Source organism: Anabrus simplex, chromosome 11 (genome assembly GCF_040414725.1).
Source record: "Anabrus simplex isolate iqAnaSimp1 chromosome 11, ASM4041472v1, whole genome shotgun sequence".
In the NCBI taxonomy this organism is placed as follows: Eukaryota; Metazoa; Arthropoda; class Insecta; order Orthoptera; family Tettigoniidae; genus Anabrus; species Anabrus simplex.
Genome location: NC_090275.1, coordinates 115,808,360 through 115,821,709, shown reverse-complemented (window position 1 = coordinate 115,821,709; position 13,350 = coordinate 115,808,360). Strand labels below are relative to the sequence as shown.

Below are 13,350 nucleotides of genomic sequence, written 5' to 3'. Positions count from 1 at the left end.
TGAGGAAGGAGCAAGTAATAAGGCACTTGCAAGTATTTTGCATCTTCAAATTACAGTAATGTGTGCATATTCGACCCTTTCAATTCAACTTCCTCAAGCGATTGTAAATAAGAAAGCAGTCATCAATATTCAGAATAACGATGACTATGGTGCATCGCCACGGCGTTGAAACCGGCAACAAGTAATCGTTCAAAAACTTTCCGGTACAAGGACTTGTTTATTGAGTTGTAACAGACATTAATTTTGAAGGTGTTTCTTTTCCCATGGATTTAGCAAACATTTCTACGTTTGAAAAAAACAACCCGAATTTTTCCTTTTCTCTATACGGTGTCGAAGGAGACCGTATTGTAGGACAACTTTACTCCGCGTCTTCTCAAAAACAACACCATCGTCATCTTTTATACATTTGCAATGAAACTACAAGCCACTACTGCTTGATATCTAATCTTTCCCGTGTGTTAAACTCTCAACTTTCAATACACCATGGGAAAAAATTATTTGTGAGCGATGTTTGCAGTAGTTTACGACAGAAAGGCTGTTAGCAACACATGTCAATGATTGTACAACACATCCTGCTGTAAAACTTGTTCTGTCAGCCACGGATAATGCAGAATGAAGTGTTCTGTCAACCACGGAAAATGCAGAAATGAAGTTTGAGAATTATTATCGACAGGAACCTGTTCCCTTTACAGTTTGTGCAGATTTTGAATGTTTTACTGTTCCTTTTCAACGTTTCCAACCCGACATGAGCGAACCATACACGGATTATGTGCAAAAGCACACTCCGTTTTCAGTAGCTTACGAAGTCGTTTGTTCGTACGATGCATCTCTATCTTTTTAGGACGTATCGTGGCGAGAACTGCACAGCATGGCTGTTGAATGAATTAAAACAGTTTGCGGAGCGGGTTCATACGCTTATTTCACAACCAGTGCCCATTTAAATGACACTGGATGAGATGAATTTGCATGATGAAACTGATGAATGTCACATCAGTAAACAGCCGATTATTTTCCCCAGATTAATGTTAGAGATTACTGACTCTTTACCGGAAAGTTTCGCGGACCCGCACATGATTCATGCAATCTTTCATATCGTGTACCTAAAGTTATTCCATGCTTTTTCCATAACTCGTCATGCTACGATAGTCACTTCATTGTTCGAGAATTTGCACAAATAAATTGTACAAAGTTCACTCTGATTGAACAAACACATGAACGCTTTATTTCATTCAGTTATCGTGTAGGCGATATTAACATTCGCTTTCTAGATTCCTAAAAATTTATGAACATTTCACTTGATACACTTATAAATGGGCTTTCCAGCGCCGACTTGAAGTACAGATCCTGAACAATTTAAACTTTGTATAAGGAAAGGTGTTCTGCCCTATGACTATATTCAGAGCTTTCAGATATTAGAAGAATCAAAATTACCTCCTCTGTCTGCATTTACAAGTGTGTTAAGTGAATGTAGCACGCCGTCACTCAGCTCATCGTTGGAGAAAACAATGGAAAGGCTGGAGGGGGTTTCCAAGGTTTCTCTGGAAATAAGTAAAAAGGATCAGCAGTTACAAAATTTACTTTATAAATAATCTAGAAACAACAACAAAGACTAGAGAGATTTTATCAATAATCAATAATTGAATATGATATTCCAGCGCATGGCCTTGAGACAAAAGTAGCCACAGGCTTTGCATATAAAATTATTAGTAAGTAAGACTGTTGTCTTACGATAGCTGAGAAAATCAGAATTACAGTATCTGAATGATTACATTAATTTCAAGGCTGGTTAAAACCAGACCGATAATTAAGTTGAATCATCATGAATAATTAGAAAAATATTAAAGTTATCAAAAGAACAAAGTTGAATGTCCGGAATTTTGATGAGAAAATTTCCACAGTAACGCTACAATTCTTGAGTTGAATTTTACAGCAATCAATTCTCCACCGGGGAGTAAAAACTTCAAAGAAAAAAGGGGACCCTTTGTCCAGCAACTTCATTTATCCAGTAGTAAGCTGAAATTAATCACTTTTATAGACGAAGCAGCGGAGACATAAACAAAATGTGTCCATAGACACGACTGGTTGAAAAAGTCATTAAAAATTCAGCAGATCTCGCTGCAAAGAAGACCAAAACCTAGGCTGGCGTTATTCTCATGTTCAAGTGGAAAATACAAAGGCCGGCAAGGGCCACATGAAGTGCAGTTATGCTGGTTGACAACTCATGCTTATAGCGCTTAACACATGAGCGGAGAGCGAGGTGATTGACCTCGAACAAACTGCAGCAAAGCACATGCTGGCGAGAAGTCCTATTCCATAATGCGTGCGGCAAATATGTTGCCAAATGAAAGTGCTGACATAGAGTACCAGCGGCGATTCCGGCCAGACCCGTCGGCTTCATCCTTAAATAGCGCTGTGGAAGGTTCCAGATGGGACGCAACGTAGTGCTATAAAACTAACGGAAGTAATTACAAATCTACGCATGAAAATCTTAACAATAAATAACAAAATAGTGAGGAACAGGGAGCCCAGAAAGAATATTTAAAAATTATTAATTAATTAATATAACAAAGACGAGATGCAAGTAACAAAAATGACCAATGAAAGGACAGAAAAGCGCGGTAGGATACAATTTCGGTACCAATCATAAGGAAAGTTGCCAGTGACGTAAACAGTCATGCCAAGGTGCTGCAACCAATCAACACCCAAGAAGGAATGACGTAAGGCAGCGAAGAAAAGAAAGAAAATATACAAGCAGAGTTCGTTTAACCTGTGACATGATTGCACGTCGCAGGAAACTTGTAATCAATTAACGAAACGTAACCAGACTGAAACAACTAATTAAGGTAAGAAGAACATCAAACTTAAACTCAGAAAAAATAGGAGAGGTACCGAAAATAGCGAAGATTACAAACAAATGGTACGTTCATGAACGCATGAACCAATCGTAATACGATAAGCATACGGTATCTATTTCTGATGAAGACTATTTGCATGCCTGCCAAGTGTGGTCAACGTTTCAGATACCGACCTTAGGTCAGTATGCTGACTTGTAATTTAAGGTGGATACACTTTTACTCTGAGATGTGTTCAAGAAGTTTCGTAAAATGTGTTCATCTCTTTACGGATTAGACCCTTGCTATTACTATACAATACCTGGTCTGTCGTGGAATGCGATGCTCAAGTGTACCCGTGTTCAACTTGATCTTCTAACGGATGTCGACATGCTTTTGTTTTTCGAACGCGGCATTCGCAGCGGACTAGTTTTGCTTGTCCACAGGCATGCTATCGCGAATAATCCCTACCTCGACAACTATAATTCAGAAAAAGAAAATTCCTATCTGATGTATTTCGATGTCAATAATCTGTATGGTTGGGCCATGTCACAGTCATTACCGTGTAAAGATTTTGAATGGCTAACAGAAAGTAAAATTCATCATTTTGATGTTTTTGAAGCTGCTAAAGATTCTCACCGCGGCTACGTGTTGGAAGGTTTTCTTGCATACCCTTCTTACCTACACGTTTCACATTCTGACCTTCCTTTTTGTGTTGAAAAAATCCACCTGACATACATCGAAACACACTAAACTTCTGGCCACTCTTTTTTCCGAATAAGCGCTATGTTATCCACATACAATGTCTCTTCAGTTTCTCGAATACGGCTTACAGTTAGAGTGTATTCATCGTATCGTTGCGTTTAAGCAGGAGGCATGGCTTAAACCGTACATAGATTTAAATACTGAACATCGTCAACGTGCTGCCACAGCATTTGGGAGTACGTTTTTCAAACTGATGAATAACTCGATCTATGGCAAAAGTATGGAAAATGTACGCAAACATCGTGACATTCATTTAATTAATCAATGGGAGGGTCGATATGGCACACACAAGTACATCTCAAAACCGAATTTCAAAGCCTATCATATTATTGATCGTGACCTTATTTCTGTTGAAATGAAAAAACAAAAAATCGTCTATGCGAAGCCAATTTATTTGGGAATGGCTACACTTGATTTTTCAAAATTAAAAATGTATGATTTTCATTTTGGATTTGCAAAGCAATAGTTTTCTGATCTTACACTTTTGTATATGGATACAGATAGCTTCATTTATCATATACGGAAGACGAACGTCTATGATGTGATGCGAAACCATTCGCAATACTTTGACACTCTACATTTTCACCTAGTAATCCGTTCAAGATTCGGCCACAGAACAAGAAAGTCATAGGGCTTATGAAAGATAAAGGCAGTGTGAATATCATGACTGAGTTTGCTGGTTTAGCACCAAAAATGTATGCCTATGACACTCAAAATTCGCAGTCTGTTAAAAAAGCAAAAGGCGTACGTTGAAGCGTCGTTAGCTTGAACACTATCGCGATGTAATCACCTCTAGAAATGCCGCTTTCTGTATGCAAAAAATATTAAATCACGTAAACATCATGTGTATACAATGGAACAAAATAAATGTTCACTGCTTGCTTGCGATGACAAACGTGTATGGGATAGCGATTACCTTACTAGTGTTCCATGAGGATACAGCATCAACATAAACTTGTACATACAAGAAGGGAAAAGGTACACGAGCATAGTAAGATAAAACATTTACATGCAAGAATTGGATCGGGAAGGGAGAAGTACACAAACATCACTGCGGCAAAAAGATTCAAGATCAAATTTTCACATACAAGATATAAATAAATAATGTAGAATTGGCATATTCTTTAATTTTAGATTAACTATTACCTTCTCCTCCTCCTTCTACCGCTCCTTCATCTTAAATACTCGAAGAAGAAGAGTAAATATCTCAAGAACGAAGGTGTTCAGCATTTTCGTAACTATGTTATCGTCTCAGAAGAGCAGCTCAGTAAGTATGTTGAGAAGGGAATTCTTTTTCTGAACAGTGTTCGATTCTAGTCTTGCAATGCAGTGTTCTGAACATCGAACTATAGTATGCGATTTTGTGTTCTCAACACTTGTTGTGTTTCTAGTCATAATATGATCACAACAGCAGTATGTGTTCAAGTCTAAACATGCACAATGACGTCATCGCTTCAGCACGTGCACACTCTTGCCTTCGCGGTTCATGTTCGATAGAGATGTGCCTTGACAGAGGAGGAAGAGCAGCTCAGTAAGTATGTGGAGAAGGAATTTTTTTCTGAACAGTGTTTGATTCTAGTCTTGCAATGCAGTGTTCTACAACATCAAACTATAGTATGCGATTTTGTGTTCTCAACACTTGTTGTAATATGTTTTGAACAGCAGCTTCGTAAGTATATGTGTACAAATCTAAGCATGCGCAATAACTTCATCGCTGTCACACGTGCACACACTTGCTTTCGCGATGCATGTTTAAACTTGTTCGATAAAGCTATGCATCAACAGGGGAGGAGGACGAAGAGCAGGAAGAGTAAGAGGTCATAATAGCCGCGGCCGCCATCTTGTGTAGTAGCCTCTTGTGTAATTAGCGTCGGGAAGGGCATCTTGACTTAAACTAAGGACAGTCCCCATCAAGATGGTAGATGAGAGGTTAGGTTCGCGAAAGCACTAAAACTTTTGTTGTTTAATCATGACAGCTGACGGAATTTTTTGGCAGCTGTCAAAAAGCACGTAGGTTTGTTTCCAAACAAGAGCACGTAGAATTTGTCAAATTGCCCACCACCACATGTCAAAAGATGAGGTTTAGTGTCGTAAAAATAACAGCACGATGCTCTGTTGATAAAGGATGGCGGATGAAAGCTGTCAGAAAAGCACGTAGCTGTCAAAAAGCAAGTGAATTTTTTAACTTTCCCGCCACTACGTAGGTAAAGTAGCAGCCATAAGGTTCAGCCCCGTCAGGATAGTGGCACTGAGGTTAGCGATACAAGATGGCGGATGACAGCCGTCAAAAAGCACGTGGAACTTCAAATTTCGCGCGCCTCAGGTTGAGGTTTATTGCCGTAAAGAGGGCAGCACTGAGGTTAGCGATGCAAGGTTGCGGATGACAGCTGTAAAATTTCACGCTAAGATTCGAATTTCCCGCCCGTGGGTTTTAGTGCCGTAAAAATGAGAGCACTGAGGTTTAGCCCCGTCAAGATAGCGACACTGAGGTTAGCGATGCATTGTTGTTTAAAGATGGCCGATGACAGCTGTCAAAAAAGCACGTGGCTTTGTTTACAAACAGGAGCTCGTGGCTTTGTTTACACAAAAAGCACGTGGGCATGACGTGATGGTCACGTGGCCGGGGTCAATAACCTCGGGGTCAATGGCCTCGGGTGCTAACTCAGCGAATCTAGAAGGCCCACTGCTCCCCTACTTACGTGATAAAATCAGCTGTAATTCAAGTGACAAGTGTCTCGCATTTATCATGAGGAAAATAGACAGGAACCTGTCGCTCGAACGTGTAGAAATTTAGGATGAGTTATACGTAATGCGAAGACATTTAAAAGCAAAAAAAATGTATATTAAGATGTATAACGCCTTGGTGAGGCCGAAACTCGAATACGCGAGCGTGGTGTGGAGTGCTGGATGCAAAATGCATGTATATCAACTTGAAAGGTTGCAAAAAATACTGTACTTGAAACATTTACATTTTAAAAGAACATCCCAATATCCACCTCTGGTTTCGTACAACGATTTATTTTTAATTTAGAAATGGAGAGTTTATAAGACCGAAAGCAGGAAGATGTGGTAAAGATAATTTATAAAATGATAAATTCGCAAGTTGATAATCCTGAGTTCCTCTCCCTTCTGAATTAACATGAGCCGCGCTCGGACTCAGATGTCATATAATATTTTCAAATAGGAAATCTAAGCTTCCACCTCCAGCACTTTACAGACTGTGCAGTGTGTTGAAAAGAACTCTGCTGTTATTGTGACGACAATTCTGTAGCAAGCAATAAAATGAATAAGTTTGAAAAAATCATGGTTAATATCTTGGGTTAAAATCTGGAAACAAAAATATTCATTTGTCTGAAACCACTTGACTTACGAGATTGAAATTTTACATGATGTTTTTTTCTCACGTGTCTTAGAGATTAAATAAAGAGATAATGCACTCCTAAGGGATTCTGACACGAGGGCGAGACCTAAAACCATAAACATTCGCATCTCTAAAACTATTTTATATACAAGAATGAAATTTCACATGATGGTTGCTCCAATATATCTTAGATTTCATCAAGATTGCTCTTGTAGAACAACTCGTCCTTAAGGGGTTTGGATTGGGAGAGGTGCAAGTGGAATCTTACGACTAAATTATTCTTCCGTCCAAACCGTTCGATGTACGAATTTGTTCTTTTACCAGAACATTGGATGTTTCGGATACCAAATATGATATAATTCAAAATATTTCACGTATGTAAGTATTCTGAAGTTTTAAAACTAACTTTTGGACCAAAATTATGACATTTTTTCAATTATCTGTAAAACTCACTGGTTTAACATAAATAACTTTGTGTACGAATTAATGAAATAATTTTGAGGCTATATATGCCCACCATCCACGGTACCTTCGTATTCTTGACCATGTTGAATGTCGCATTTTGTGAGATTTAATCTCTCAAATTACAAATAAATTTTCCAGGATGTTTATAATTATATATACGCTAAATATAAAAGGAGGGTCCATCTCAATGTATATCAGAGTAAGTGGTGTTCCCTCTATACACACAACATGATATGTACTAGATTTTAAATAAGAAGTGATCTTGTAACTGTTCGACTGAATTACAAGCGTTCCTCATCATCAATTATTTCACTTTCTTTATTCTATTCCGTCACCGATTTTCGTTATTACTTATTTATCCCTCACACCATTTCGATCCATTAAGTGTGTATTATATGAAATTAGAATTGATCATGTTTTTGTGTATTAGAATTAACGGTAAAACTTGTACATACGGTGAGATTGTCGAAATACATAAGATGTAATTTATTTAGAAGCTGGCATAATTGGGCAAGGAGTGTGCACTTACATGAGGCTGACGGTAGCGTTGTGACGGTCTGAAGAAGCGGGAAGATTTTAAACAAACCGTCACCACGTGGGATGTGCAGCGGAGACACTATTAGCTATTTCATCCTCATCAGGACGCGCAGATCTCCTACGGGCGTCAAATCAAAAGACCTGAATCTGGCGAGCCGAACTTGTCCTCGGATAGTCCCGGCACTAAAGCCATACGCCATTTCATTTTTTGTTGTACATTCAGAAACTCCCTTCTGTACTGTTCTTGTGTTTCGTAGGAGTGGGGAATTGATGGCAGGAAAAGCCACGTGACCGGGTAAGGTCCATGCCTTGGAGAGTGACCCTATCGATCTACATCTATACTCTGATCTCTGGATCTCATCTAAACCTTACATTGCGAAATCGAGCGACAACATATGAATTTTACAGGAGAGATAAAAACTGATAGACTGATTGCAGTAGAATATTTAGAAAGGAACATTTATATCCTCGTCCATTTGTGGTAATAGATCACTGAGTTTGGCGTCGTAAGATATCTCCTTGTTGGATATCATCACCCATCAGTCGTCAGAGGCAAACTCAGCTTCTGCAGTAACTCACAGCAACTCACTCCTCCGCAGAGGCTAACTGATCGTGATGGAGTTGTTTTGTCTATGTTCCACTTCTTAGTACATGTTCAACGACACACCAACACATTGAAGGTGTGTAACCACCGAGTGCCATCTTCAGGTTTCCCGACGGTGGGATTCAAACCCACTACCTCGGAATGCGCGACTGTTACCACATGGCAGACTTGCTCTGTTAAAGTACTCTTAACCATCCGCTACAACACTTTTGTTGCATCTGCTACATTTTGTTGTACATTGTCCGGCTCCATGGCTAAATGGTTAGTGTGCTGGCCTTTGGTCAAAGGCGTCCCGGGTTCGATTCCCGGCAGGGTCGCGAATTTTAACCATCATTGGTTAATTTTGCTGGCACGGGGGCTGGGTGTATGTGACGTCTTCATCATCATTTCGTCTTCATCAGGACGCGCAAGTCTCCTACGGGCATTAAATCAAAAGACCTGCACCTGGCGAGCCGAACTTGTCCTCGGATACTCCCGGCACTAAAAGCCATACGCCATTTCATATTTTGTTGTCCATTCAGCAACTACCTTCTGCACTGTTCTTGTGTTTCGTCCTTTCTGTTCTCAGTTTCCTTATTCGTAACACTATGAACACTGAACAATCCCTCGCGTTTGTCCTCTTGTTGTCGCAAACTTTAGTTTCGAATTTTCAGCGGCATGATTCACTTCGTTCACGAATGGTAGGAATATGTACTGATGATGGTTAGCTACTGACCGCATTTGTCTGTCTTAAGAAGCAGCCCCTACCCTTCTCTTCCCACCCCTCGTCAGCTGGCAATCAACATGCGATAGGTCCGCCCCTAGACTTTGCCTTATGTTTCAAGTGCCACATTGATCTGACGCAGTTATAAGACAACATCACGAACAAGGAAACTGTTCGTTTCATGTTAAAACATGTCACTAACTCAGGTGCTTACTATCATTTCTTTATTCATTTGACGCTTACTAAACTTCGCCAGAATGTGCAGAGGAGTTCGATGTCGTCAAGGCGAAAAAGCTGATAGAACCATAAATACCAAATATTGTAAGTAGAGCGAATGAAGCAACTGGGAAATCTTCTATTAGGTCACCGGCATCAAGGAAGGCCGACTGGACCGGTTCGATGAGGTTCGCTTATAGAAGCGGAAAATCTGTACGTGCCGCCAGGCGAAGCAGAACTGAAATGTCAGTCCGCGGAGTGGCGACATGCTGAACACCAAGGAGGTAGAAGGTCCGTCAAAATCCTTCCCCAGTCTAACTGATGGTGATTGCCTGGTATGGTGTCAGGGATGTCATTGTTTGCAACTTTGTTCCACATGGCAGAACAGTGACCGCACAGTACTGCAGGGACTTCCTGGTGCGACAGGGACGACGTGGCGTTAGGGAGAAACGTCCGGATCTTGTGGACAGTGCAATAATCCTGCACGACAATGCAAAACCACATAAAGCAGAGTGTGTAGGGCAGCTACTGCGACGTTGGGATGGGAGAATTGATGTACCCACCGTACTTTCCCGACATTTCGCCCTGTGACATTGATCTTATATCAGTTTAACATGCCGTAATAAACGTTTGAATGCAGGCCTGTCACTTCTCGTAAATTCATGAAGGAATAGTGAAATCGATTACCAATTCCCGTGTGAATAACGGGTACATATGCTAGTTAACTGATAAGAAATTTTGGAATCATTTGACAAAGCTCACTTCACAGGGAGAAATACAACTAATTATGCCCAGAAAGAAGTTCGCCTGGCTATTGCCAGAGTGGAAACGACATGAGGCACGGTCATCCATTAAGAAGACGCGGGAAGCCAACCATGGAATTAACTAAATACGCCCGTGAAATAAGCAGGAAAAATTAACGAATAACACCACTGTGGTCGGGAAAAAATGACCTAACGGTACAAAAGTCTGGACGAGATTGCACAACAAGGGACGCGTTATCCCGTGTTACTTGATTTTGTATAAATACTCTCTCTTCCACGAGGGAACCCATCGGTCCGAGAGGGTGACCGCGCGACAGTCGACATCAAGGAGAGAACTTCCAGAAGTTCAGGAATTAGGTCACTTGAGATGTCGAAAACCGTATTGGCTTTATGGAGGCAGGAAAAGGCAAAGTGATGAGAACACTTTAAATAACAATAATGCTGCAGTGCGACGGGAACATTGTGACACCGTGTGTAAGTGATTACGAAGGTTTTAATGAACTTCTGTAATGGAGATTAAAATCTGTCTGTTTGTCTATTCTCTTAACACGATCTTTTGGTTACCTGACCACGCGGGAAATATTTGTTTTGGACTGACAAGGCGAGGCGAAAATTATCTCTTCCCACAGATACGCAGGCTGTTAGACGCTAGTAGCCTCATGCGCTCTAAGCAGTCACAAAGTTAGAAGGGTTATGTACCTTACCTTTCATTTCATTTCTGTATGTTCCAAGTGTTATTGAAATAGATTATAATTGTTCAGAAGAAGAATTAATTCGTGTTGCATCCAGATAAGTGCAGAGTCACTGTAATTGATAAGTTAGTTTAAGTGAACAATGCCACCTATCATAATGAGGCCCTAAGTATCTGAGGTTAGTGTTTTGCTAAATGTAGCCGAAATGACGCCACATCAGTTAGCACCATTACAGGTCTGTTTAATTAAAATATTATGTATTTTACTTAGAAATCGAATGTTTGTCCTGTTAAATTAGTTACTAAATAATGACACTGCGTTTTAAATGTAGCGTGTGTAAAATATAAGTCCGTAGCAATGATGATTTTGTGTCTTCAGGATGTGCCCCTGGAAGCACTGTAGGTGCGATGTTCGGGCACTACGTCGCCGCAAGACGCGCACAACTGTGTTAGTTTTCTTGAAATGTGAAATTAAATCCTACAATACAAATCAGGTTAATATGTTGACGCCGGTGAAAGTTGTAATAATGATAAAGTAAAGATAACATTTATAACTGTGTTAAAACCAAATAATAATTATAATAATCACATTCACGCTAGGAGTAAATGGAGACAGTAATAATAATACTACTAATAATAACAATTATGCACTCAGAAATCGTGAGAGCAACCTTTCCGGTTTCATATCGAAATCCAGTGAAGTGAGAATTTTTTTTCCATTTGGACGTTTATTATTGTGACTTCCTGTATTTGAGTATCTGAGTCGCTGTCTGCGGTCTTGTCTTTCCAGCTCTGGAACGTTGGACTGTTAGATCGACACCGTAGTACTGTTCGTTAAGAGTGAGAAAATGTGCGCTTTTACATTTGATCGAGTATTTCATATGATAACATTGCTTTTAATCGCTACTTTCCTACTGACGTTTCTGTAACGACCTATGTTGACAAGTCACAAAGTCAGCCTATCTGAGAATATCGTAGCGAAGCACGGGTACATCAGCTAGTAGAAAATTAAAATGAACGCCGCCACTGTGAAGCTCCACACAACACTCCAGACATGTGTCATTGTAAACTCTCTAGTAAAATAAACTTTCATCACCATATGCAGGGTAAACTCTCAATCTAGCAAAGTAATTTTCTCACCCGCAATGTTTCAAATTCGAGATGCTTTTCGCCTCGGAAAAATATAGAACAAAATTCAATTTCCAACCAGGAAATACTGCCTCGACCGTGTGGGAGGTCGGCTGTAAGAAAGTGCACTTCGCTGGTATCAAATGGAATCACCAACTGGACTTAACTGACTTTATTTACAGTCTTACGTAAAATAAAAATCATGGGAGAAAATCGCTTGTAATTAAAATATGCATTACAACGCCCTCACTTACATTTGACATCTCTTCCATTCCTCAATCGCTCTTTTTAACATAATTCAGGCTCGCTACAAGATGTCGCTCCTCTTATACAGCATGTCTCTGAAATATTGCACATCAACATATACACGCTGTCAACAAAAATTCCTCTCCATCAAACTACAGGGCCTTTTCCCTTCGTCATCCTGCTTAGAACTTCCCACTCATAAAATGCAGAGTTTACTCTGCCTCAAACTTGCTTCCTACTTATTCACATAAATATTTCATTCCTTATTTCGATCCATTACTTCTTCAGCTTGATCAGATTTTAAGTACAATTCATCCTATAACCAGACAACGTCATGATAACGTCACAGTAGTCTGCGAAAATTTAGAGAAGCTACTCATTTCGATCACTGATTTTGAAGACTTTAGTCTGGAGCGTGGCAATGAATCATGGACGTTAACTAGCTCAGAAAGAAAGACAACAGAAGCTTTTGAAATGTGGTGTTACAGAAGAAAGCTGCAGGTAAGATGGGTACGTCGATTCACGAATTAAGAGATATTGAATCGAAATGGTGAGAGGAGATCTATTTGGCTAAATTAGACGAGAAGAAGAGATAGAATTGTAGGACAAAACTTACGGTACCCACGATTTGTTCATTTCGTGTTTGAGGAAAGTGTAGACGGTAAGATCGGTAGGGTAGAACAATGTGTGAATGTGAGAAGCAGATTAGAGCAGATGTAGGATGCAGTAGTTACAGAAATGAAAATTTAACACAGTATAGGATGGCATGGAGAGCGGCATCGTACCAGTCTATGGACTGATGACATAAACGACAACATGAACAACGGCAGGCCTTCCATTTGCCTGACACGAAAATGAGAAACGACGAAAAACCACGTATGAGGGTTTTCTGCAGGGAGACTCGAACACACTATATCCCGAATGCACAGCTCGTAACGCGTAGTGAAGTCGCTCGGTGCTAGTGATGACTTAAGTACTCACATTACTCCATATCGCTACCATAGGTGACTAAGTGACAAGCGGCTTCTGTATATTTGTC

At 40.0% G+C, this 13,350-nt stretch overlaps 1 protein-coding gene across 3 annotated transcripts in view; it reads right to left on the bottom strand.

Annotated features, from left to right (window-relative positions):
• Positions 1–13,350, bottom strand: part of LOC137502695 (uncharacterized) — an 81,868-nt gene that overhangs the window by 30,213 nt on the left and 38,305 nt on the right. The window lies entirely within an intron of this gene.